Raw genomic sequence first — 25,261 nt, forward strand, 5'->3', positions numbered from 1 at the left:
CCTGTGTTTTCAAATAAACCTGTTGAACTGTAGCCTGGTGTCATGGGTTGTATTCCATGGCTTCATTCTGCTCTTCATCCTAATCCCTGTCAAAGACCCTGCTCCTGTCTGGTATAGAATAAGGTTAAACAGGCCCTGATTTTTTCTGGGACTATTGTGAGATTTCCCTTGCAACTCCCCATGACAATCTAATCCATTCAACCTTCAACTGTTTCAAGTTTCTAAGAACAGCCTTATGTACTCAATGCCTCCCAGTAGTTGTTCACCTCTGCCAAAGGGGCTGTGCATGGCTGCCATGAGACATGTTGACTGCTTCATACATATTCTTAAGCACTTTGTCCGACTTTCTCCTTCAAGGTCCTGTGTATCACTTGATAGTTTCAGAATATCGGCATTACCTATAACTTTCTGGAAGCCAGTTATTGATGTGCATGACTCTGATGTAGTAATAACATTTACCTATTTAGATATCACTCAGAGATAGTAAGAACTGCAGATGCTGGAGTCAGAGATATCATAGTGTGGAGCTGGAGGAACACAGCAGGCCAGGCAGCATCAGAGGAGCAGGAAAGTTGATGTTTCGGGTCGGGAACCTTCTTTGGCCCTGAAACTTTTCGAAATCTCTTCAGCCCTGAAACTCTTCGAAGGAAGAAAGGTCCTGACCCAAAACGTTAACTTTCCTGCTTCTCTGATACTGCCTGGCCTGCTGTGTTCCTCCAGCTCCACACTGTGTTATACCTATTTAGTTATGCCATTTTATTTGTAGCATTAAAAATATGCTACATTCAGTGATGCCGCAAATTATAGGGAAATACAAAGAATGCTTTAGTTTTAGATGAGACTTCTGCTCATTAGTAATGCTGATGTACATCCAGATATGTGTTTATTTAATTGAACATCAGTTACATTTTTTAACTTGGCATTAAGTAGCATTGTTGTACCCCTGCAGTGTCTCTAGTTGGTTATGTCTGTTGGTTTTCATGCAAAATTCATTAAAGTCTTCCCTCGCTGTTCCAGAAGAAACTGAAAACTAATCAGGCATGACAAAAATCCTAACCTAGTATGATATAAAAGCTTAAACACACATAACAACAGCTTCAAGAACAGCTTCTTCCCCGCTGTTAATAGACTTCTGAACAGACCTCTCAAATTTCAAATCAAATGTCGATCTTGCTTTTTTTTTAACACCTTCTTTGCAGCCGTAACTTGATATTCCTCGCTCTGTTCAATCGTCCTATGATCTTTGTGTCTTTGTATGGTATCATCTGCTGTACTTCATGGAAAACAAAAATTTTCACTGTACTCAGATACATGACAATAATAAATCAAATCAAATCAAATCAAATTTATGATAAGTTTCAATTATGGAGACGAAAGACATTACCTACAGCTATCAAGTTTAGAAACAAAGAACTCAGGTATTAGAAGGCACAAACTAGTTGTATATCTGGGAGTTCTTTTTCGGCAGAACAGAGGAGATGGATTTGTGACAGGAACGAATAGGAGAAAGTTCTTTCTGTCTCTCAGTCTTTCAAGAAGGAAAATAAGCAGTAACAGAGCTGATTAAAAGAAATATTAGAAATATTGGGGTGGCATGGTGGCTCAGTGGTTAGCACTGCTGCCTCACAGCACCAGGGACCCAGGTTCAATTCCACCCTCAGGTGACTGTCTGTGTGGAGTTTGCACATTCTCCCTGTGTCTGCGTGGGTTTGCTCTGGGCACTCCAGTTTCCTCCCACAGTCAAGAGATGTGCAGGTTATGTGGATTGGCCATGCTAAGTTGCCCATAGTGTCCAAGGATATTTAGGTTAAGTGGGTAAGACATAGAAAATGCAGGGGTAAGATGATAGCTCTTCAGAGGGGCAGTGTGGACTTGTTATGCTGAATGGCCTGTTTCCACACTGTTGTGACTCTATGTGAAACTGAGAACTTAAGGGCAATTAAAATGTTTACCTCTGTTGAGGATATAATTAAACAACTGTGGCTTCAAGTTAAAGCCTTTACATTTTAAGGACATGCTAAGGAGTTTAACCTCTTTATTCCTTTGATTTTCTTTTTGAACTGAACTCTATTTCTCTTTAACCTTTTCTGTGTTTGCAAGGATGCTCACTGCTGGCTCTGTTTTATCTCGGAGTTAGCAGATAATTAAACTGTTCTTTCTTTAACTTAAGAAAACCTTGTTGGCTGCTGACTGTTTCTGGTGAATTAGTAAACTACATTTTCATTGGAGGGAGGTACAGTCTCATGCTGGAAAGAACAATAAATCTTTGTTACAGTTAACTGAGGAGTTTACAATGATGGGAGCAGTTCCTCACCTGTTTGTAGATATGCTACGATAAGGTGACATAGTATGAATATAAATTCTCTTCCCTTTCCATATACATCAAATCTTCAAGACAGGATTAATCCCTCTGATGTAGCAGTGTCGATCCTTGTTGTTATATTACTTGGTTTCCACAGTTTTTCCTCGCAAAGAACCAAAGATATTGAGAGACTGCTCTGAAAAATGTTTCAGTCTTTGTATTTTTATATTAACTTGAGCTCTGGCTGTGAATTTGCATTTTCCCCAGTCAGAAAACCTGAAATTTTCTTCCATTAGCATGTAGTAGTGATCATAGAATCATAGAAACCTTACAGTGTAGAAGCAAGACATGGTTAGTACGTTTGCAGATGACACCAAAATTGGTGGCATTGTAGACAGTGAAAAAGGTTTTCTGAGGTTACAAAGGGATCTTGATCAAATGGGTCAATGGGCTGAAAAATGGCAAATGGAGTTCAATCTGGATAAATGTGAGGCATTGCATTTTGGTGCAACAAATTAGGGCTTATACAATTAATGGTAGGGCCTTGGGTAGTGATGTCGAACAGAGGAATCTGGGGTGCAGTACATAATTCTTTAAAGTTTGTGTCAAAATGGCATTTGGCGTACATGCCTTCATTGCTCAGTGCTTTGTGCATAGGAGTTAGGACGTTATGTTGAGGTTGTACAGAACATTGGTGAGGCCTCTTCTGGAATACTGTCTCCATTTCTCTTTGCCCATTTATAGGAGGGATATTATTAAGCTGGGGACATTTCAGAAGGGATTTACCAGGAAGTTGCTGGGTATGGAAAGTTATAAGGAAAAGTGTATAGGCTGGGACTTTTTTGACTGGAGCGTGGGAGGTTGAGAGGTGACCTCGTAGACGTTTATAAAATAATGAGAGGCATAGATAGAGTTGATGGTAGTTGTCTTTTCCTGAAGATGGGAATTTCAAAACTAGGGGCCACATTTTTAAGGTGCGAAGAGAGAGATTTTAAAAAGACATAAGGGGCAAATTTTTTATACAGAAGGTGGTTCGTGTGCGCAATGAAATTCCTGATGAAGTAGTGGATGTGGGTACAATTACAATGGTTAAAAGACATTTGGATGGATATATGAATAGGAAAGATTTGGAGGGATATGTGTCAGGTGCAGGCAGGTGGGACTACTTTAGTTTGGGATTATGTTCGGCATGGACTAGTTGGACCGAAGGGTCTCTTTCCATGTTTTAGGACTCTGTGACTATGACTCTATGACTCTATTAGCCATTATCCCAGCGTCTTCCTCTAATGCGCTTTAAAGCTGCAGAAATCTTCTTTGTGAATGATTCAGTGACAGAAAGCGGCTGGTCTCCCTCAAAGTTCTTGCTCTTTAACCATCGCCACTGAAAGTTTGCGATGTGCATTTTCTTTCTGCTGGCAAAGAAAAGGGCCTTTGCATTAACATATCTACCTTCCAGTAAGTGAAAGTGCAACAACGGTCAAAATGCTTGACACCAATCAGAAGAAAGCAGCCAGCACCATTGGCACCACATCCACCCCTGTTCACTCCCTCCACTACGACTGACCCTCTGCAGCAGCAGTTTTACCAATGTATCACCATAAGCATGAGACCCTTATGGGGTCTGAAGCAACAAGCAAAATGGCAAGGTCATCTGTCCCCTAAGGTCTCAAGCAACTTTGCTATCCTCGATGGACATGTGTGAAAGCTTTAATAGGGTTTTAACAATCATTTTTTCATTAAAGACTGCACAGAGTTTTTGAAATATACAGAAACATTGAAACCATTGAAGCATTGATGTTTAAATCAGCAATTACTGCTTAATAACATGCTTATCTGCAGCCATTACATTTAAAACCGAAAGAAAAATATACGTCAATTGCTTCTTTGATAGTGAAGGGAATTGGGGACTCAATTCCATTAACATTATAATCAGACATGTGTTTTATCTAATTTTGAGAGTCCAGAAGTTGCTATATTTCTCTGACAGAGTCAAAATGTTTCTAGAAGATATTAACAATGCTCCAATAATGTGTTCATTTCTTCCAATTAAGCACATGCCCTGATCAGTGTTCAACCACCAAAACATTCTATCATTAAGTTCCTATTTGATCGGAATTTGTTAAATGCAAGATTATTATTTGGTTGTATAGAACTTGACTATTACCGGAAAAAGACATACTTTATTGAAACAGAGGTTGCTGGAAAAGCTCAGCAAGTCAGGCAGCATCTGTGAAGAAAAAGTCAGAGTTAACGTTTCAGGTCCGGTGATCCTTCCTCAGAACTCTGACCTGAAATGTTAACTCTGATTTTTCTTCACAGACGCTGCCAGACCTGCTGAACTTTTCCAGCAACTTCTTGTTTTTGTCCCTGATTTACAGCATCCGCAGTTCTTTCGGTTTTTATACTTTATTGAAACGTTATGCTCTGCACTCATCAGGACAATTCACAAGAAATAGCAATGGAGAGGGAAAGCAACATGTAAACTGGATGAAATGAGGGTGTTGATTGCCTGGCAAGTGAACTCTGATTGGTGGAAGTATTGCACTGAGAAATGAATTAGAGAATTTTTGTTGAGTTGCAACATGCACAATGTGTGTCTGTTTGCTTTCTGTCTGCAAAGAAAAGAGCCTTTGTATTAATGTATGTAGCTTCCAGTAAGCATAAGCGCAAGGACGGCATGGAGGCCTTGTGCTTCAAAAAGTTAGCACTGCCACCTCACAGCTCCAGGAATCCGGGTTCATTTCCACCCTCGGGCAAGTGTCTGTGTGGAGTTTGCATGTAGGTGTCTGTGTGAGTTTCCTTCTGGGTGCTCCTGTTTCCTCCCACAGTCCAAAGATGTGTAGGCTAGGTGGATTGGCCATGCTAAATTGTCTGTAGTGTTCAGGGATGTGTAGGCTAGGTGGATGAACCAGGAGAAACTGCATGGTGATAGGCTAGGGGCGTGGGTCTGTGTGGGTTGCTCTCCGGAGGGTTAGTGTGGACTGAATGGTCTGCTTCCACACTGTAGGGATTCTATGAACACTCAGGAAGCTGGACACCGCTCAGCCTGCATGAGTGGCACCACATCGACAAACGTTCACTCCCTCCACCACCACTGATGCTCAGTAGCAGCAGTGGTTACCATTGACAGGATGCACTCCGGAAATCCACCAAGGTTCCTTAAACAATGCCTTCCCAATCCACAATCACTACCAACTAGAAGGAAAAGGACAGCAGATAAAAGGATACTCCACCACCTGCAACTTCCTCTTCCGAGCTACTAACCTGCTGGAATTGGGAATATATTGCTGTTCCTTCATTGTTGCTGGGTCAAAATCCTTGAACTCCCTCCCTAACAGCATTGTGGCTGTAACAGCAGCAGATGGACTACAATGGTTCAAGGAGATAGTTCACCAGCACATTCTCGAAGGAAATTACAGGTTGACAAAAACTGCTGGCGCAGCCAGTAAAGTATGCATTTCCTAAGTGAATAAAAACACACACTGTGGGCCTGACTGACAAAGCTAAACTTGGCTGTCAACATAATTCATTGGATGAAAGCAGCACCGAAATTCATGTACAGTGTTTCTTTATTTGACTTGATGACTCCTGTTAGCGCAAACACCACTTGTGTTTTTACTGCATAGTGGCAGCGTGCATCAGCTAGCATCATTCGTTGCTCAGACATTTCAGATATCTTATCGAACCAGTGTAATCTGAGGTGGACCAGGCTCTTTTCAGTACTAAAATGATGGTGACAAATGATCTGATAACATCAGTTGTGATCCTGCAGGATGACTCTTCAAGCATCAAGCTTGCTTTTTAACAAATGGCCTGGTCCTAGTTAAAAACTGGCCAATCTGCAGGAATCTCAGTGTGGATATTGACACTGACTACTAAATGTAGGCTAGCAGAAGACAGTAACTTCAAAGCTGATTTCTCAACTAGAACATGGAGGATGTGAAGCAGCTCCATTTCAAATGTGAATTTAAGTGCACAAGAGAGCTCAATAAGATGTTTAAGGAAATTCTTGCATGCCGTTTAGGATTCAGAAAGAGCAAATGTGTCCACCACGTTTTGGCTGTCAAGCCTCAAAGCCTAATAACAGATGATTAATGTGATAGATGAATTTTAGTGCCGGTGTGATGCGAAATACATAGGCTGGGCATTACAAATTGTGGATCGTTTCATACAGCATATCACCACAGCTAATTGTGACAGGCAAGGTTATTGACTGCACCAAACCAGCAATGCTGCCGTGTATAGGAACAGTAGCAGGCTATTCAGCCCATCGACACTGCTCTGCCATTTAACATGATATTGGTCTTTTGGACCCTTCAATGCCTTTTACTCAGATGGCTCCCATACCTTTTATGCCATTAATAATCAAAAATTATCAAACTCCACTCTGAAAATATACTTAAATTCTGAACTTCCACAGTCCCGTGGGGTAGAGATTTCCAAAAATGTACCACTTTCCGTGTAAAACTATTTCTTATTTCTATCTTAAATGGCATCCCTCTTATATTTAAGTTGTGTCTCCTGGTTCCAGAGTGCTCAAACAGGGAAAACATCTTACCTTGCTCTACCCTGTCTTTCCCTTTCAGCATTTTGTAAGTTTCAACAAGGTCACCTCTTCATTCTTCAAAACTGTAGATGTTAACAGGCCCAGTTTGTTCAATCTATCTTCATAGGACAGTCCTGGTCTCCTGGGAACAAGTTTGGCGAATCTTCATTTCACTCCCTCTGCAGTAATAAGATAAAACTGCATACAATTATCTATGGGTGGTCTTATCAAGCTCCTATACAATTGAAGCATGTCTTTGCTATTCACTTATGATAAAGACTGATATTCCATTATCCTTCCTAACAGCTTGCTGCTCCTGCCTGTTAGTCTTCAGTGCCTTATTGATAACAACATGTAGAAAACTTTGAACATCCATGCATCTGACTTCTTACCATTTCAGAAATATTCTACGCAACTGTTTTTCCCACCAAAGTAGATAAACTCACGTTTTTTCACGTTAAATTCTATCTGCAATGTTCTTGCCCAATCACAAAGCCCATCCAAATACTCCTGAAAACACTTTGCATCTTCCTCACAACACAGATTGCTGCTTAGCTTTGTATCGTCTGCAAATTTGAAAATATGACTTTGGTTCCCATGTCTAAGACATTGATAAACCTGGTGAACAATTGGGGACCAAGTAGTGATCGTTATGGTACACACTAGTCATAGCCCACCAATGCAAAAATGACTCATTTATTCCTACTTGCTGTTTTCTGTTTTGTTAGCCAATCATTAATCCATGCCTGACAAACGGGAGGCTGGAAGAATACAGCAGGCCAGGCTGCATCTGGAGGAAAGGAGCAGTCAATGTTTCGGGATTACTCTTATTTAGGACTCGAAGGTAATTCCCAAAACATTGACTGCTCCTTTCAAACACCTACGCTCAGTTCGCAACAAACAACTACACCTCCCAGTCGTGAACTACTTCAACTCCCCCTCCCACTCCTTGGACGACATGTCCATCCTGGGCCTCCTGCATTGCCACAATGACGCCACCCGAAAGCTGCAGGAACAGCATCTCATATTTCGCTTGGGAACCCTGCAGCCCAAGGGTATCAATGTGGACTTCACAAGCTTCAAAATCTCCCCTCCCCCGACCGCATCCCAAAACCAGCCCAGCTCGTCCCTGCCTCCCGAACCATTCCTCCCACCTCAAGCCCCACCCCCATCTCCTACCCACTAACCTCATCCTGCCTCCTTGACCTGTCCGTCCTCCCTGGAGCGACCTATCCCCTCCCTAACTCCCCACCTACACTCACCTTTACTGGCTCCATCCCCGCCTCTTTGACCTGTCTGTCTCCTCTCCACCTATTTTCTCCTTTATCCATCTTCTATCCGCCTCTCCCCTTCTCCCTATTTATTTCAGATTTCCCTTCCCCTCCCCCATTTCTGAAGAAGGTTCTCGACCCGAAACGTCAGCTTTCCTGCTCCTCTGATGCTGCTTGGCCTGCTGTGTTCATCCAGCTCCACACCGTGTTATCTCAGATTCTCCAGCATTGGCAGTTCCTACTATCTCTGGTTTGATGATTCCTTTGTTTTCTAGCCTCATGATTTCTGCCTCTAAGGCAAATGGCACTGGTTGGAATTGTGCAGATTTGTGGAATTGCTTCCTGATCAACATGCAAGTTGGCCTTGGTCACTTTGATGGCCCTAAATCTTCCTGAAAAACCTGAATGTACTTAATTTGGATTTCACTCAGGCAGCCATTTCCAAATTGGAAAATGTTGAAGTGAATCTTTCTCAACCAATCTCCCCCTCAGTCTTGGGCCTGAGCCTTTTACTACAATCGATGGTAACTGAACCAGCTATTTCTCATAAGAGACCGGAAACTAAGTTGTACCCTTAATCTGTAAAGATTTACGGTATAGGTTCTCAGTCTAGCCAAGTCTTATGCAAACGTAAAGTTTGGAGTCCAGAGCAAACTTTATTAGAGACTGGTTCTGCAATCGCTGATACAGCCGTGCTAGTGTTGAACTCCATTCGAACCGGTTGACCATTTAATCAGACGTTTATTTTGATTGGTGCTGATTTGGATGTTGCTAAGCTATTTAACTGTTCTAGGCCAGATTTAGATAGGCTTTCCAGGGTGTGCACTTTCCTGGATACTGGCCCATGAGTTCTCCCACTAGGTTCAGGTCTTTTGGAACTCTTCTGCTGTCTTGAGTCCGTGTCCCAGCTGTAATTACAATGGCTTGCCGGCCCGGGTCCTGCTAACGGTTCAGCCGAGGCTTGGCTCTGTTTTGGGGTTTTGCTGTGGGGTGACCTACAGTCCCTCTGTTCAGCATATGTCCTGAGTGAGGCTGTGTAATGGCCTTCACTCAAGTTGTGTTCCCCCAAGTTCAGTCGGCCTGGTGACGGTGCCCACTTCCATTGGCATACCCTGTCACTCATATACTCCATTATGATAAAGCCAGTTGTAGTGCCTGCTTGAAGTCCAGTTGGGCTTCAGCCAGTAGACACTTTTGCATGGTCACATCATTAATCCCACTCACGTCGCTACCGAAATAACTCAACAGACGCTGGTATCCCATCACCAAGTCACCCTTTAATTACATGTGCATTTACTACGGTAAATGGAAAAGCCCTGGGGAAAATTGATGCACAGAGAGATCTGGGTGTTCAGGTCCATTGTACCCTGAAGGTGGCAACACAGGTCGATAGAGTGGTCAAGAAGTCATATGGCATGCTTTCATTCATCGGACGGGGTATTGAGTACAAGAGTTGGCAGGTCATGTTGCAATTGTATAGGACTTTGGTTCGACCACATCTGGAATACTGCGTACAGTTCTGGTCGCCACATTACCAAAAGGATGTGGATTCTTTGGAGAGGGTGCGGAGGAGGTTCACCAGGATGTTGTCTGGTATGGAGGGTGCTAGCTATGAAGAGAGGTTGAGTAGATTAGAATTATTTACATTAGAAAGACGGAGGTTGAGGGGGGACCTGATTGAGGTCTACAAAATCATGAGCGGTATAGACAGGGTGGATAGCAAGAAGCTTTTTCCCAGAGTGGGGGCCTCAATTACTAGGGGGTCACGATTTCAAGGTGAGAGGGAAAAAGTTTAAGGGAGATATGCGTGGAAAGTTCTTTATGCAGAGGGTGGTGGGTGCCTGGAACGCATTGCCGGCGGAAGTGGTGGAGGCGGGCACGATAGCGTTATTTAAGATGTATCTAGACAGATACATGAATGGGCAGGAAGCAGAGGGATACTGATCCTTGGAAAATAGGCAACAGGTTTAGATAGAGGATCTGGATCGGCGCAGGCTTGGAGGGCTGAAGGGCCTGTTCCTGTGCTGTGATTTTCTTTGTTCTTTGTTCTTTGTTCTTTGTACTTGACACTGGTACCGCTCCCTCAGAGCCAGCTCACAGAGTGAACAGATCCTCTGACACTCCTGTTTATGTTTTTTTCCCAACTCGGAATCAGTCTCCTGAGCTGAAGAGATTCTAAACCTCCTGGTTAGATATTTTTTTCGTTATTTTTCATCCAGCAGTAGTGCTTATCTTCCCCCAGCACCCTTGTTGTGCATGTGCAGGCGTGAGACACAGTAAAAATCACCAGGTGTGTAGGTAAATTTATTAACACATAGCCACCAGGAAAGTCACCCATGTGACCAAAGCACCAGTATCAAGCAGGGCCTCTGCAGGAGCAAACTCCTGTTTTTATCTGTCAGCCGGGGTGCTCTGATTAACAGTTCCAATCAGGGAACTCATATTTTATGAGGTCCATCTGTCTGATCTCATCAATTCCTACATTTGTTTCCTCCCACAGTCCAAAGATGTGCAGGCTAGGTGGGTTGGCCATGCTAAATTGCCCATAGTGCCCTGGGATGTGTAGATTAGGTGGGTTATAGGGGAATGGATCTGGGTGGGATGCTCTGAGGGTTAGTGTGAACTTGTGGGGATCAAAGACCCTGTTTCCACACTGTAGGGATTCTTTGATTCTTATATGATTGTATAAATTGGCTGATACATTTCTCTTTATTACAAAAATGACGACCATTCAAAAGTGCTTGACTGGCAACAGTGTCTTTTAGCATCCTGACGTTGTGAATTGGGCTGTAGAAATGTTAATGTATTTAAAAAAAAATGATGAATCAGTGCTTAAGTAGTGGTTTAATTCGATATAGGCAGGAGTCATGACTATTTTAAGTTGTGCTTGTTGAACAATTTCAATTGTCCAAGGTTACTTTCTCCAGCTGCAGTATGCCCTTGGGTAAACAAATACAGGCACTGCACTATTGGCCAGTGGGAATTGATGGGTGCTTGAAAACCTTTGTTTGAAAAAAAAACAGACCAAACAAATAGGGAGATGGGCATACTTGGCCTTCAGTATTGGATGAATCACTTGTTGTATGAGCTACAGATGACTTTGCTTGAATACAAGAAAAGACCTTGATACTCTCGGCTTTTCACTTCATCTGTTCTTAAATGGAACCTTGGAGGTACAGTGTACAACAGAAAGCATCACAGGATTCAAAGTATTGAGTTTATTTTAACTGCCCCTTCTCAGATAAATAGATAGGAAGACAAAAACACTTAACTCAAGAATGAAGTACTGTCCTTTCCCCTAGGCCAGATTCTATTTCAATCCAACAGCACTCCATTAATAACAGACAGCATTTCATTAAATGACATACTTTGTTCCTCTAGGGTAGCCTTGTTTTCTGTACTGATCATTATAAAGAAATCACTAGGGGACTTGACACAGTGTGATCTATGTAACCGCCTGTATAGATTTTTATATATCACATGCTGGTCACTGAATTATAGCACTCAGTCTACCAATTCTCCCTTGTTACAAAGTAAAACATTGCACCATTTTGATTTTTATTAAGTCTAAGTGTTGATGGACAGAAATGAAAAATAGTGCATTGACAGGAATCAACTAGCCCTTACACGTGACTTGGAAATTCCAGCAAACTGAGCATTTAGTGAAACATCATACTGTGTTAAAATGAAGTTATATGCACAATCTACATGATCATTTTCATTTGATTCTTTACAAACAGAATTTTATGCTGTTTCTTGGGGTCATGTTGGCAGATGGACAGGAGACATAAAATGGAGGATAATGTCAGTGTGATTTCCTCGTATCCACTTTCCACACACCCTTACCCCAATCCCAATGTAGTTTCAAACACAATGGAAATTTTTGGACAGCTCACCTGCCCTTGGGTTGATTGAGGCCCTTAAATAACCAGTTAATGACCACTCAGGGACTGTTTGTCCTCAGCCTTTTGAATCCAGGGACTTTTTGTCCTCAGCCCTCGAAATCCAGGGACATTTTGTCCTCAGCCCTTTGAATCCAGGGACATTTTGTCCTCAGCCCTCGAAATCCAGGGACATTTTGTCCTCAGCCCTCTGAATCCAGTGGGGGGGGGGGCAGAGGCGGCAGCCATGTTTGAACAGCCTCGAAGACTCCCTCCCTTATGCTTTAAGCAGGAATGTAGGAGGATTTGGGGGAGACTTCCTTCGTGGGCCTGCTAGACCCCTTTGAGTTGGCGGGAGAAGCATGGTGGGCTGGTGGTTTGTGGGCTTGCCATCGAATTTATCACTGGATTTGCAGGGAAACTCTGGTGAAGCATAAAATACTATTTTACAGTTAATGACATCAGTTATGTTGATACAAACTTTTATAATACTTATCTGGGATTGCACTTGTAATGGTAATAATAATGACTTTTGATGAAAGTATGTTAATTATGTTTAGAATGTTGACTGTCCCACTTTAATCTGGCATGTGTACGGAACTCTGGCCAAAAGATTCTGAAGATTATAAAGCAATTCACCAATGTCTAAGTGTTCCTGGATCAAATTGGTCATTTTCTGCATTACTTGAGGCGCCAAACCTGAAAGGAGTTGACGGGTAATCTTATGGATTAACATATAACCCAATTGATTAGCATCTGCATGAGCTGGTGGACAAAGATATCTGATATCGTTTAGCACTGAAATCTGTGAGATTGTCAATGCAATCTCTGCCCTTTATGGACAGGATATAATTTCAGTCATTACAATGCATTTATTCTTTTGTAAATCGTGCCCAGGGAGCAGCATATTTAGCATTTTTTTCTTTTTCAAACTTCATTCCTTTGTTAGATTTTGCAATCAATATGTTTTGAATGTCAATACTTAGTATTGAATGCTATTTCACTTTGTTACGTAGCCTCAGTCTTAAATATTTGCAAGGCAGTCTTGCCTTCAACAAAGTCAGGGTAAAAGTTGCCTTCTCTGTGGCAGAAAAGATGTACCCTGATGCACAAATGTGTCATTTCACACATTTAGAAGGCCGACTTAAATTAATTTTACAGCTCAAATGTGCTCAGTGATCAATGCTGTTGTATCACTGAACAGTAGGTGTGGGCCCCACAGAAGCCTGATGGTGGCGGCATAGTAGTGATGTCGCTGGATTAGTAACTGAGAGGAAGACAAATGTGCTAGGATCATGGGCTGAAATCCAAGCACAGTCACTGGTGGAATTCAAATTTGATCTGGAATAAAAATATATTCTTAGTTATGGGTATCGCATAAGGTAAAGGTTACAAAAGGGTTAATGTTGACAATTACATTCGTGTCTATGCAATTTGATCATACGACATAGTCCTCATGGAGAATCGGAGAGTCCAATTTGAAATTCTGTTGGGATTGGGGTTTCATCCCTGATTTTGTAATTATGTCTATCTAATGTAAGTTGTACGTATTGCTACAGGGCACTTGTGGATCATCGTCATCAGTAGTCCCTCGCAGATGAAGATGACTCTCTTCCACTCGAACTGTGATTCCAGAGGTGGCTGTACGCACCGATGCAGCTTCCACAGGCTCTGTTACACTTGGGGCAAAAGGTGTTTGCGGGAAGGGGTGGCTGGCATGTTGGTGTGGCAGGGCACTTCTTACGCTGTTTTCACCAGGCTTCTGCTTTTTCACAATGGCAAGTCTCGATGTGCTCGATGCCTCCCCGGATGCTCCCCCTCCACTTTGGATGGACACTTGTGGTAGCTTCAGGACCTGTGGATCAGAAGACCTAGGTTCAACTCCCACTTATCATGAAGGGTGTTATGTTGTGTCTGAGTAAGTTGATAACCTTTTCTTGGTATCTATTGCAGTCATGCAATAAACAACATCTTGTTGTTAAGACACGTGCCTCTTCATGATAACACTCATTGTGGCTCATTAGCTACAACCTGTTAACCAAATAAACCCTCAGACCCAGTATAGAAAGGAATATTGGTGTCATCTCTCTACCCCCACTGGAAGCAGGTAGTTGTTGGTTCCATAACACATAAGGCATGGTGATCAGTGGTGGTAGGATTGTTGCTTAAGTTGCTTAAGCTCCTCAAGGTAAAAATGATAAAAAAGACCCATTTCCTGCAGAAAATGTTTCAGATGATAAGTGAATTTAACAGTTTATGGCCATTACCAGTTTAAGAATACTCGTTCAGTCAGCAACTGCAAGTGCTCAAATAGAAAAGCAGTCTGCAGAACTCATGGCAAGAACAGCAGGACAAAAGCAATACCCCAGGTTAAAACAGTCAACTCACAGCACAGAAGTGGCACAGAGAAAAAATGGGCAAGTTAAAAAAGTGAAATGGAGCAACACATCACACCTGGCAGTTGCAGAGTCCTTAATGAAGAAGAATTTTTAGGTGCAGGCCCAGTTTGAGTTTTGGCTGGGAAACAGCCATTTCAGGGCTCAGGGAATTAAGCAGAGGATTCCTGTTGACTTCAATTGCTGAGGGTCAGCCAGTTCAGTTGGCTGGATGCTTGGTTTGCAATGCAGACTGACGCCAATAGTGTACGTTCAGTTCCTGTACTGGCTGAGGTTGTCATGAAGAGATGTCCTCCCAACCTCTTCCCTTGTCTGAGGTGTGGTGACCCTCAGGTTCAACCACCATTAACTATCTCTGTCTAAGGAGAGAGCAGTCCCTGATATGGTAAGACTACTAGTGCCTTTACATTAAACTTTAAAAAATGGTGTGAAGTACCAGCCTGAGAAGGATAGTTAAAACAGAAGCACTAATCAACCACTGTGGATATTGCTGACTAAGCAAGCAAACACCACAAGGCACACCTGCAGTAGCCAACTGAGGGGGCATTAAATTAATTTGTATTGAGTCTGCAAGATCGGGAACCTTGTAGATTAAGATGACAAAAGGCAACTTTATAAGATATAGCATATAGTATCTGATGGAAGAATTCAAGATTGCGATATCATCAGGAGATACATAATTTAAACTGGTGGGAAGATTTTGCAAGACTATGGCCACAGACACTTATGTAGACAATCTGGTAAAGGGGTTTGCATTGTGTTTTAGGTTGTGATAAGTGGGAAAACATTAACAATAATGAAGTAAAAAGCCTCCAACTAGGCTTTAGGAGCCAAGAAACCACATTTTGTTCAAACAAAATGTGGAAACACCACCAGTAAGCAATACAAAGGTACAGCATTGTTATTTGATAGAACAGCAACTTTATTAGGAAAAAATAATACAACAATGTATTTCTACAGTTTACAGTCTCAGCAGTTCAGACAAGAATATGGTATTGCTATAATAGAGTTTAAAAAATGTTCATAAAAGGAGATTAAAACAGTAGTGAAACCCTGCAATAGTAGAATACTAAAAGCCAACTGGTTACAAACAGCATTGAGGTGCTGCAAATTTGAATCAACTTTATAGCATAAGGAATAAGCAACTACATGTAGAAGCAATGCAGGAACACTCATAAGACTACTATTAGACTTTGAAGAGGATTTGTCTAGATGATTAACTTGCTCTCTCTCCATGTATGCTGCCTGACCTGCTGTGATCTCCAGCAATTTTTGTTTTCAGCACAGATTCAGCATCTGCAGTAATTTGTGCCTTGACTATCATATGAGATGGGCTAGAAGAAGGCAGGATTAGACATCTTGGAGAAAACAGTTCTTAAAAAACAGAATTGCTTCAAAATTATATGCTAAGTCACATGCAGAAGGAAGTATTGTATTGTATTCAATACCATGTCAAGTGCATGGCATCATAAATTGCCAAAATATAAAAGAATGTATAGACATATTTGAAAACGTTCTATCAGCTTTCGATAATTAATTAATCTGAGAACAAATAAAATTTTTGAAAGGTAAGGTTTAACAGAAGTGTTAAGCATCAAGGGGAATGTGTAGATATTTTCATTAATTTAATTAATGGGGAACTGTGAGTACAGAGCTTTGAAATTAGAGTTCATAAGGGACAGAACTATACTTAGAAATATTGATCAGTCTTTGTCATATTTATTACAGGCCAAGAAAGCTTTGACTTTAGAGAAAGATATTCTCATTCTGCTGGATGCAGAAACCAGGAAGATTCCCATACAAGCCCTGGAGATGGGAAAGATAACCTTATCATATGTCAGCAACAGAATCCGTCCATATGAAAAGGTACAAGCACTCTAAAGCTCATGTATAAGTCAGTACAGGGCATAGGTTTGACAGCAGATGTTAAGAGTGAATATCAATGCCAAGGAACAAGAAAGCCTCCCAGATATGTGTGATGCCTAGGTGTGACAAAAGAATGCTTATAAAACTGGGAGAAAGCAGGAACTGCAGAAGCTGGAGTCAGAATCGATACAGTGTGGAGCTGGAGGAACACAGCAGGTCAGGCAGTATCAGAGGAACAGGAGAATCAACGTTTTGGGCCTGGGCCCTTCATCAGGACTAGTGTGGGGCCGAGACTCTCCTACTCTGATGCTGCCTGACCTGCTGTGTTTCTTCAGCTCCATACTGTATTGATGCTTATAAAATTGGATCACATTTTCAGAAGAATGACACCATTTCAAAGCAGCAAAAATGCAGGTGGTTACCTCATTAAGGTAGAAAATCACCACTGAAAAAGAACCATTCTGTAAGGTAATTAGTGATTCAATTGACTTGAGTTTGACAGAACTTGATTGTATCAATGGACAGGTCATTGACTTTAATAATGAGACAGGGATGACTGTCATAGTCCTATTAGATGGCTAAAGAAACAGATGTTACAGCCTACACTGGTGAGATTGCATGTGCCAATTGTATAAGGCTCAATAGTGAAGATATGCTACACTAACATTACTACTAAAAACTTTTAAGGAAGTTGAAAATGTGTACATGAGTCACAATGAACCTAACTCAATATTGAGCCTGCACCAATGTCTTGGCCTTGACCTCCTTGCAGTTGCAGAAAGAGTTCATCTCATTCCAAGAGAACAGCTGATTCAGTTGAAGATCCTGCACCAGTGACGGCCTGTCCCTTCATAGTCTTAGTAATTATGTTCAACTCGTCATTGTGACTTATAGAGCCATAAAATCATGCAGCACAGAAACGTGTAGTGCTTTCATGCAATAAACAGCATCTAGTTGTTAAGACAAGTGCTTCTTCTTGTTAAGCCTCTTACATTTTTGGTTGCACACTCCAAATCTGTAGGCAGCCCCTGTGGGGAGGGGTAATCAGATTCTAGTGGTTCTGCTCCTGGGCTTAGCCAAGGTGGCCATCAATAGGTGCTGGCAGTGGATCATGGAGGGGTTGTGGTGCCCAACATCCTGTCCCTCTTTCCTGGTTACATTTACACCCTGGTGACCATTGAAAGGGAGCATGCAGTGGGCACCACATGGGATGGGGTGCATCATCTCCCCAGATACTGTCATTTTGGTTTAGAAAGTTTTCGTTTGCCATTTTGACATGGTTTTGTCAGAGTGCCCCATGATGGACTATCTAACCAGAATAAACTTTTTATTTCAAGAGTAGAAAGTAGTATTGATGGTAGAACTCTAACCCCTGTTCCCATCCACCCCAACCATTTAGCAGTTTGTGATTGTTTCTACAAACACACCAACAATGGGGGCCATGGCACTAACATTGAATTTCATTAAAATCCATCCAGTTCATGAATATCTTTTAGGGAAGGGAATCGGCTGTCCTTACCCAGTCTGACCTGCCTGATCCATAGCAATGTGAATGACTTCTAACTCCCTTAGCAAGCCATTCAGTTGATGGGCAATTAAGGATGGGCAACCAATGTGGCACCCATGACCCATCAAAGAATTGGGGGAAAAAAGCTTGTTATAGTTACCAACAGCAACATAAAATTCCTACTGTGTGGAAGCAGACCACTCAGCCCATTGAGTACCACTGGCCCTCTGAAGAGCTTCCTACCCCATCCCCAAATTTACCATGTCTATTCCACCTAGCCTACACATCCCTGGACACTATGAGCAATATCGCATGGCCAGCCCACCTTAGCTGCACATCTTTGGACTGTGGGAGGAAACCAGAGCACCCAGAGGGGACCCACACAGACATGGGGAAAATGTGCAAACTTCACACAGACAGTTGCCTGAAGGTGGAGCAGAACACAGATCCCTGGTGCTGTGAGGTAGCAGTGTTAACCATTGAGCCACCGTGCTGCAGTCTCAAGTGTCACCTGCTCAGTTTGGAATGAGGCAGGACTCCAATGAGTTAAGACAATGAAAAGATGAATTTACCAAAGGTTTCAAATACTTTTCACATAGAGACATGTCTCAAGGTGCACAAAAGTATTTTGTAGAGAACAGTGCAAGCAGAAGGTTCAAGATTAAGCTAAGCCAGGACATATCAGAACAGATCATCCAAAGATATTAAGCAGCGTCTTAAAGACAGAGAAAATTTTCTTGATAAAAATGTGAATTTGAATCAGGCCCCAGAGGCTGACTGATAGCACTGACACAACATACCACCCAACTTCCAAATACTGTTCTTATGCAATGTCATGAGCTAAGTGTCAACCCTGTTTCTGTCTCCATAGATACTGCCTGACCTGCTGAATATTTCCAGCACTTTCTGTTTTTAATTTCAAAATGTTTTGATTGATTTGAATGCAAATGATCATTTGTTCTTTAAACTGGACAGAACTTTCATTTAACACTGGGATGTGGAACAGCTGTGTCTAATCACTTTGAAATATGGCAGCACTCCAGCGAGTTGAAACACTTAGAAGAAAAAATCACCAAATGTTTCCAACTAAGCGCACCAGACAGGATTTAAACATTCCTTACAAATTGACCTCTACATTTTGAAATTGGTTGCTTTGTACATCTCTGACTAAATCAATGGTGAGTCAAAAAAAAAACTGTTTCCAGTTCTGCCTCTTCAATGGCCTTTATATTCATAGGATCTTTATTTTTTTTAAAAAAACATTTACCTAAAATTCCTCATGACAGTTTTTAACATCAAAATGTCAGTTGCTGCTCTTTCACTGAGAAGCAAATATTAACAGCAACAGTGACCCATTCAGGTTACATGGCTATGAGATCAATAGCCGCTAAGTGCCACAGAATCGCAATTAAAAGTCCACAGGTTATTTTACTTTGTTCTTCACTCAAAACATATGGTACATGTCGCCGTGGATCACAATGAAAGGGTAGATCCATTGAGTTCTGATAGTCTGCACATCAAAAATAATGATTACGTCAATAATATTGACAAAGTATTTGCGAACTGTGGGATAAAACTTTGATCCTTGTTAGTTGCGAGTGTGTTGTTGGCTGGAATATATCATTAAAGTAAACATTCGACTATCAATAATATTTCTTTTAAGTTGTGGGAAAACATCAGTTAAACAATGGCTCCAGTTTTATGTATGAAATACAATTCTGCCATTATTTCTCCAATAAAATAGAGACTGGGCAGAAGAGTAATGTTTGGTGCAACAGAAAAACACTGTGCTTGTTGGAAATCTGAACTGGAAACAGTAAATGCTAGAGATATTTAATGGGTCAGACGTTATCTGTGGAGAGAGAAACAGAGTTAATGGATGGAATTTAATCGTTGTTGCAGATGGCCAGTGCAATAGCACCAAGATGGCGACGGTGTAGGGGTCCTGAGCCACTTCTCGTCTGCTCTATCCATTTCTTCTCTTTTATTCTCTCTCTTTTTGTATTTTTATTTCTCTTTTTATCTCCCATCCTCAGGTGGCATCATGATGTTCCAGGATGAAACCCAGCGCGGACTCCCAGCATGGACCCAAAATCCTGGCCTCAGTGTGGACTCGAAATCTTTGTCTCAGCCTGGACTTGAACTCCCGGCCTCAGCCTGGACTCGAACTCTCAGCCTCAGCCTGGACTCGAACTCCCGTCCTCAGCGTGGACTCAAACTCCAGGCCTCAGAGTGGACTCGAACTCCCGGCCTCAGCCTGGACTCAAACTCCCGTCCTCAGCGTGGGCTCAAACTCCAGGCCTCAGCCTGGACTTGAACTTCTGGCCACAGTGTGGACTCGGAATCCTGCCCTCATCTTGGACTCAGACTCCCACCCTCAGCATGGACTTGGGCTCCTGGCACTACTGGCCTTGAGGTGAAGTCAAACACGTTCTGGGTTGAGCTCTTATTTCTCTATTTTTCTAATTTATTGCTGACTTTTTATTTTTTCATTTTTCAGTATTATTTCCCTAAGAATCTGCATTTGAGAATCTATACCTAATTATCTTCATACCTAAGATGGCGCCATAAATGGTGACTTGTTAATTTTCACTGTACTCATGTGAGTGCATGTGGCAATAAAGCTAATTAAATTCAAACTAGTCGCATCTCCGCCACAGGCATTTCTGAGTAGCTCCAAATGAGATTTAATTCCAAACATCAGGCCCTAACTCATGGGAGGGGAATGAATCCCGGGACATCTTTGTGTGTGATGGATGCCCCACTTCTGAGAGCTGCTAGCCAGTTGGTAGACCAGGAGATCACCATGGTTGGCAGTGCCAACTGTATCTGTTGTTCATTTGACAGCTGGGATCCAAATTGGAGACCAAGGCGAAAGGTGTGTGGGTCATAGTCAGGGTTAGGGTTAGGGTTAGGGCAGGTTTGGAAGCCGCAGAGAGAAAGGGGAGGGCAGCTTATATGAAAGGCAGAGTGGGCATCTTACTCTGGGTCCCTACACTCTTGGTGATGGGTGATGCCATTAAGCATGGAGTGCAGCAATGGGTGAAGAAGGCAGATGGTATGTTGGCCTTCGTAACAAGTACAGGAACTGAGATATCTTATTGCAATTAGACAGAACATTAGTGAGATCACAGTGGGAGTATTGAGTGCAGTTTTTGGTCTCATTATCTGAAGAAGGATCAAAAACAAATTTGCTAGAAAAGCTCAACAGGTCTGGCAGCATCTGTGAAGGAGAAAATAGAGTTAACGTTTCAGGTCTGGCTCTGAGGAAGGGTCACCGGACCCGAAACGTTAACTCTGTTTTCTCCTGCACAGATGCTGCCAGACCTGTTGAGCTTTTCCAGCAACTTTGTTTTTGCTCCTGATTTACGGCATCCGCAGTTCTTTTGGTTTTTATCTGAGGAAGGATGTTCTGACCGTGGAGGGAAGGCACTGAAGGTTTACCAAATTGACTCCTGGGATGGAGTACGAAGAGAGGCTGGATTAATTTGGTCTATATTCACTGGAGTTTAAAAGAATGCAGGGAGGAACATGTAGAAACCTATAAAATTCTGACTGGGCTAGACAGAATAAATGTAAGAAAGATGATCCTGAAGACCAGGGAGTCAGAAGCAGGGGTCACAGACTAAGGATATGGGGGAGGCCCTTTGGGACAGGGTTGAGGAGAGATCACTTCATGCAGAGTGGTGAGCCTATGGACATCACTACCACATAAAGAATGTTTTCAAGAAGGAGTTGGACTTAGTTCTTAGGGATAAACGGATCGAAAGTATGGGAAGAAAGCAGGTTACTGAGTTGATGATCAGCCATGATCATACTGAAAGGTGGAGCAGGTTTGCAGGGTGGAATGGCCTAGACATCCCCATATTTTCTAGGTTCCTACAAGTTCATGGCAAGGATGAACTTGTCCTACCAGGCTCCTTGCCAAGATTTCACTGATGGTGGGTGTGGGATTGAGTAGCCTATACCCGATGCTGGTTAATTACCAACGATGGCTATATGTGGGGTAAAAGAAGCCCTTTAGCTTTTAGATGTCTGCCAAAGGGCCTCAGTTTGCTCCTGGACAAACTGGTCATTCTCAAGCTGTCCCAGCTCAGATTAAAGGAAGGAGAGGCAGTCTTCATATGGTGCCTGCCATCTCCAAAACTACATTGGTAGTTGAGGGTGGGGATGTGGAATTAAATTTTATATTGATAACTTCCTGAACAGGAATGGAAAAGGGTAAAAGTGTGATAGATTCTATTTAAATGCAGAGACAGGAAAATGGGTAAAGAGGAAAGAACAAAAAGGAGAAACTGTGTGATATGGCTTGATGCAGGAGCGGTTAAATCAGAAAAAAAAGAATAGTAGTGGAGAGAGGGAAATAAACAAATAAAGGAACAAACAATGAGAATAAAATCAGATTACTCAATGGGTCAACAGGAAAGGGAGAGAGAAATGAAGCAAATAGGTCAGATCTTACAGGGTCCCACAATCCCTCTCCACCCCTCTGCCCAACTAAACATATGTGTTTATCCCACTCACATCCCTACAGCTGCCCTGCAGCAATTGAACACCAGGATCAACATGATCTCAACAGGGAATTAAAATTGGATGGAGTGTAAGACCAGCTTGGCCTCAAAGCCCATTCAGTTTTCCACGACATGGGTGAGGTTAAAATTCCCTGAGTGTAAATGTGAACAGTGACCAAGAAACAAGGGGAGAGTATTGCTGAGGTTACTAATACTTTCCTGGGAAGGGAATGAGGGTCACAGATGTTGTTTGTGTGCGTGTGTGTGTGTGTGTGTGTGTGTGTAGACCCAATCACTGGTGGCATGTTATTTGAGTGGAAAGTTGCCTCCAATCCTCCTTTCGACTCTTTCAACTGAATGAGAATGGTGTAGACAGCCCCTGGTGGGCACTGTAACAAAAGGTTAAAAGGTCAGTGGAAACTTCCAAACAGAAACTTGTCAAAATTAAATGCTGCAACTCAGCTCACCATGCGAAAGGGACCTGTTGGGTTAATACAAAACAACAACCACTCATAGTCTTAACAACAGGAAGCAATTTATTACTTGTTAGCAATGAGTATGAGTTACATTGCCTTAATTACTAAGAGTATCAGGAGCCAGACATGTAACGTCTCACCCCATTAGCTCTAGATCTTTGATTGTCCACCCAAGACTGTGTGACGTTTAATTTTAACTACATTTGATTTATTGTCACATGAACCTAAGTACAGTGAAAAGCTTTGTTTTTAAGCAGTAAAGGCAGGTCATTGTAAGCAAGGACGTATAGATCATGGTGAAAAGAAAATTTTGGACAGGGGCATACAGGTTACACCACACAGACCCTACACTAGGCAAGATCAGCATTAACAAGATCAATATTATTTGAAGTTAGAGAGGTCCATTCATCAGTCTAATAATGGCAGGGAAGAAGCTGTTCTTGAATCTGCTGTTGTGTGTGTTCAAGCTTCTGTATCTCCTGCCTGACGGAAGAGGTGGTAGGAGATCATTACCAGGGTGTGATGGGTCTTTGAAGATGTTGGCAGCATTTCTGCAGCAACAAGCCGTGTAAGTAGAGTCCATGGATGGAAGGTTGTCTTCTGTGATGGTCTGGGCTGTATATACAACTTCTGTTCTTTCTTACGATCCTGGGCACAGCAGTTGCCGTACCAGGCCGTTATGCACCTGGATATGCTTGCAATGATGCATTTATAAAAGTTAGTGCGGGTCCTCATGGACATACCAAATTTCCTAAGCAGCCTGGGGAAGAAGAGGTGTTGTTGTGCCTTCTTGACCATCGCAGGTACTTGGGAGGACCAGGATAGATTTTGGGAGATTGTCACTCCTAGGAACTTGATACTCTCGACCCTCTCCACCTCAGCTCCATTGATGGGGTGGGGGGTTGTTTCCCTCTTTTCTTTCAAAAGTCAATGATCAGTTATTATGTTTTGGCGACATTGAGGGAGAGATTGTTATTATTGCACCATGTCACCATGCTCTCTATCTCCTTCCTGTATCCCTGATATCATCATTGTTTGATATCCATCCTACCACAGAGATATCATTAGCAATCTTGTAAATGGCATTCGTTAGGAATTTGGCAACACGGTCATGGGTGTATTGATAGTACAGTAGGGGGCTGAGGATGCATCTTTGGGGGACTCCAGTGTTGAGTGTTATTGTGGAGGAAGTGCAGTTACCCATCCTCACTGATTGCAGTCTGTGGGTCAGAAAGCCAAGGATCTGAGAGCTAGCTCACAGAGCTTTGAGATCAGTCTGGAGGGGATAATGGTGCTGAAAGCGGAGCTGTAATAATTGAGCAGGAGTCTGACGTAGGTGTCCTAGTTGTCCAGATATTTCAGGGATGAGTGCAGGGCTAGGGATATGGCATCTGCTATGGACTTGTTACATTGGTAGGCAAACTGTAGGGGATTGAGGCAGGCTGGGAAACTGAAATTAATGTGGACCATGATCAACCTCTCAAAGCACTTCATGATTATTGAGGTCAGAGCCACTGGGAGGTGGTCATCTTGGTGCATTTCACATGCTTTCTTAGGCACAGGGATGATGGTGGTCTTCTTGAAGCAGGTGGGGACTTTGGCCTGTAGGAGGGAGTGGTTGAAGATGTCAGTGAATACCTCCACCAGCTGGTCCTCACAGGATCTAAATGCTCGGCTGGGTACTCTGTCCGGGCCTGTCGCTTTCCTTGAGTTGACTTCTAGGAAGACTGATCATCAGGTTGAGTGGAGCTGAATGCAGTCTCCAATATTACACACTTTCAGAGCTGTAACCTTACGCAACAAGATACAGGACTACAGTATTGGAATGCTGTTGCCCACACCATAAACCCCTGCCACGCTCCACCACTTACCACCCACCTCCTCCTTCCATGCTCCCTTTTTATAAGCAACAAGACAGCTTGAAAGAAAATCTGCAGGGAAGATACCCAGAGGTTAGTATTAATATCCAACTGCCCATCACGTCTTCCTTAATCCAGCCAGAAAATTGTCTTAAGCACTTATAAATCTCTTGTTTTGTCTCATCTGGGGAATCTGCACCACAGTTTATGAAGAATGTCAAAGATGGTGAAGGTATTTACTAGAATGATATCAGAATTGAAGCACCTTAATTATGTGGAGACATCAAGAGAAGTTGAAGCTTTCTTTTACTTGTTGATGGGATATGGACATCACTAGTTGGACCAGCATTTATTGCCCTTCCCTAATTACCCTTGAGGAGGCAGTGTGAGCTGCATTCTTCAACTGCTATAGGAACACCCACAGTACTGTTTGAGAGGGATTTTTGGATTTTGATCCAGTGACACTGAAGGAACATTGATATCGTTCCAAGTCATGGTAGTGTGTAATTTGGAGGGGAACTTGCTGGTGGTGGTGTTCCCATGCATCTGCTGCCCTCGTCTTTCTAGACGGTAGAGTTTGATCCTTCAGGTGCGGAGAAAGTGTGATTGATTAGTGGGTTTTCAAACTCTTGAGAGGTTTTAATGA

The 25,261-nt window shown here is 42.4% G+C and overlaps 1 long non-coding RNA gene across 2 annotated transcripts in view; it reads left to right on the plus strand.

Moving 5' to 3' along the window:
* The window catches only part of LOC125486785, a 161,677-nt gene extending 140,738 nt beyond the window's left edge, over positions 1–20,939 (plus strand). The window contains exons 4-6 of one of the 2 annotated variants that reach the window (XR_007265399.1): positions 16,125–16,262; positions 18,745–18,947; positions 19,806–20,939. This is a non-coding gene — a long non-coding RNA (uncharacterized LOC125486785). The remainder of the gene's footprint in view (positions 1–16,124; positions 16,263–18,744; positions 18,948–19,805) is intronic. The other variant, XR_007265398.1, reaches the window with a different exon arrangement.
* Positions 20,940–25,261: the final 4,322 nt, after the last annotated feature.

Source organism: Rhincodon typus, chromosome 33, assembly GCF_021869965.1.
Source record: "Rhincodon typus isolate 14 chromosome 33, sRhiTyp1.1, whole genome shotgun sequence".
In the NCBI taxonomy this organism is placed as follows: domain Eukaryota; kingdom Metazoa; phylum Chordata; class Chondrichthyes; order Orectolobiformes; family Rhincodontidae; genus Rhincodon; species Rhincodon typus.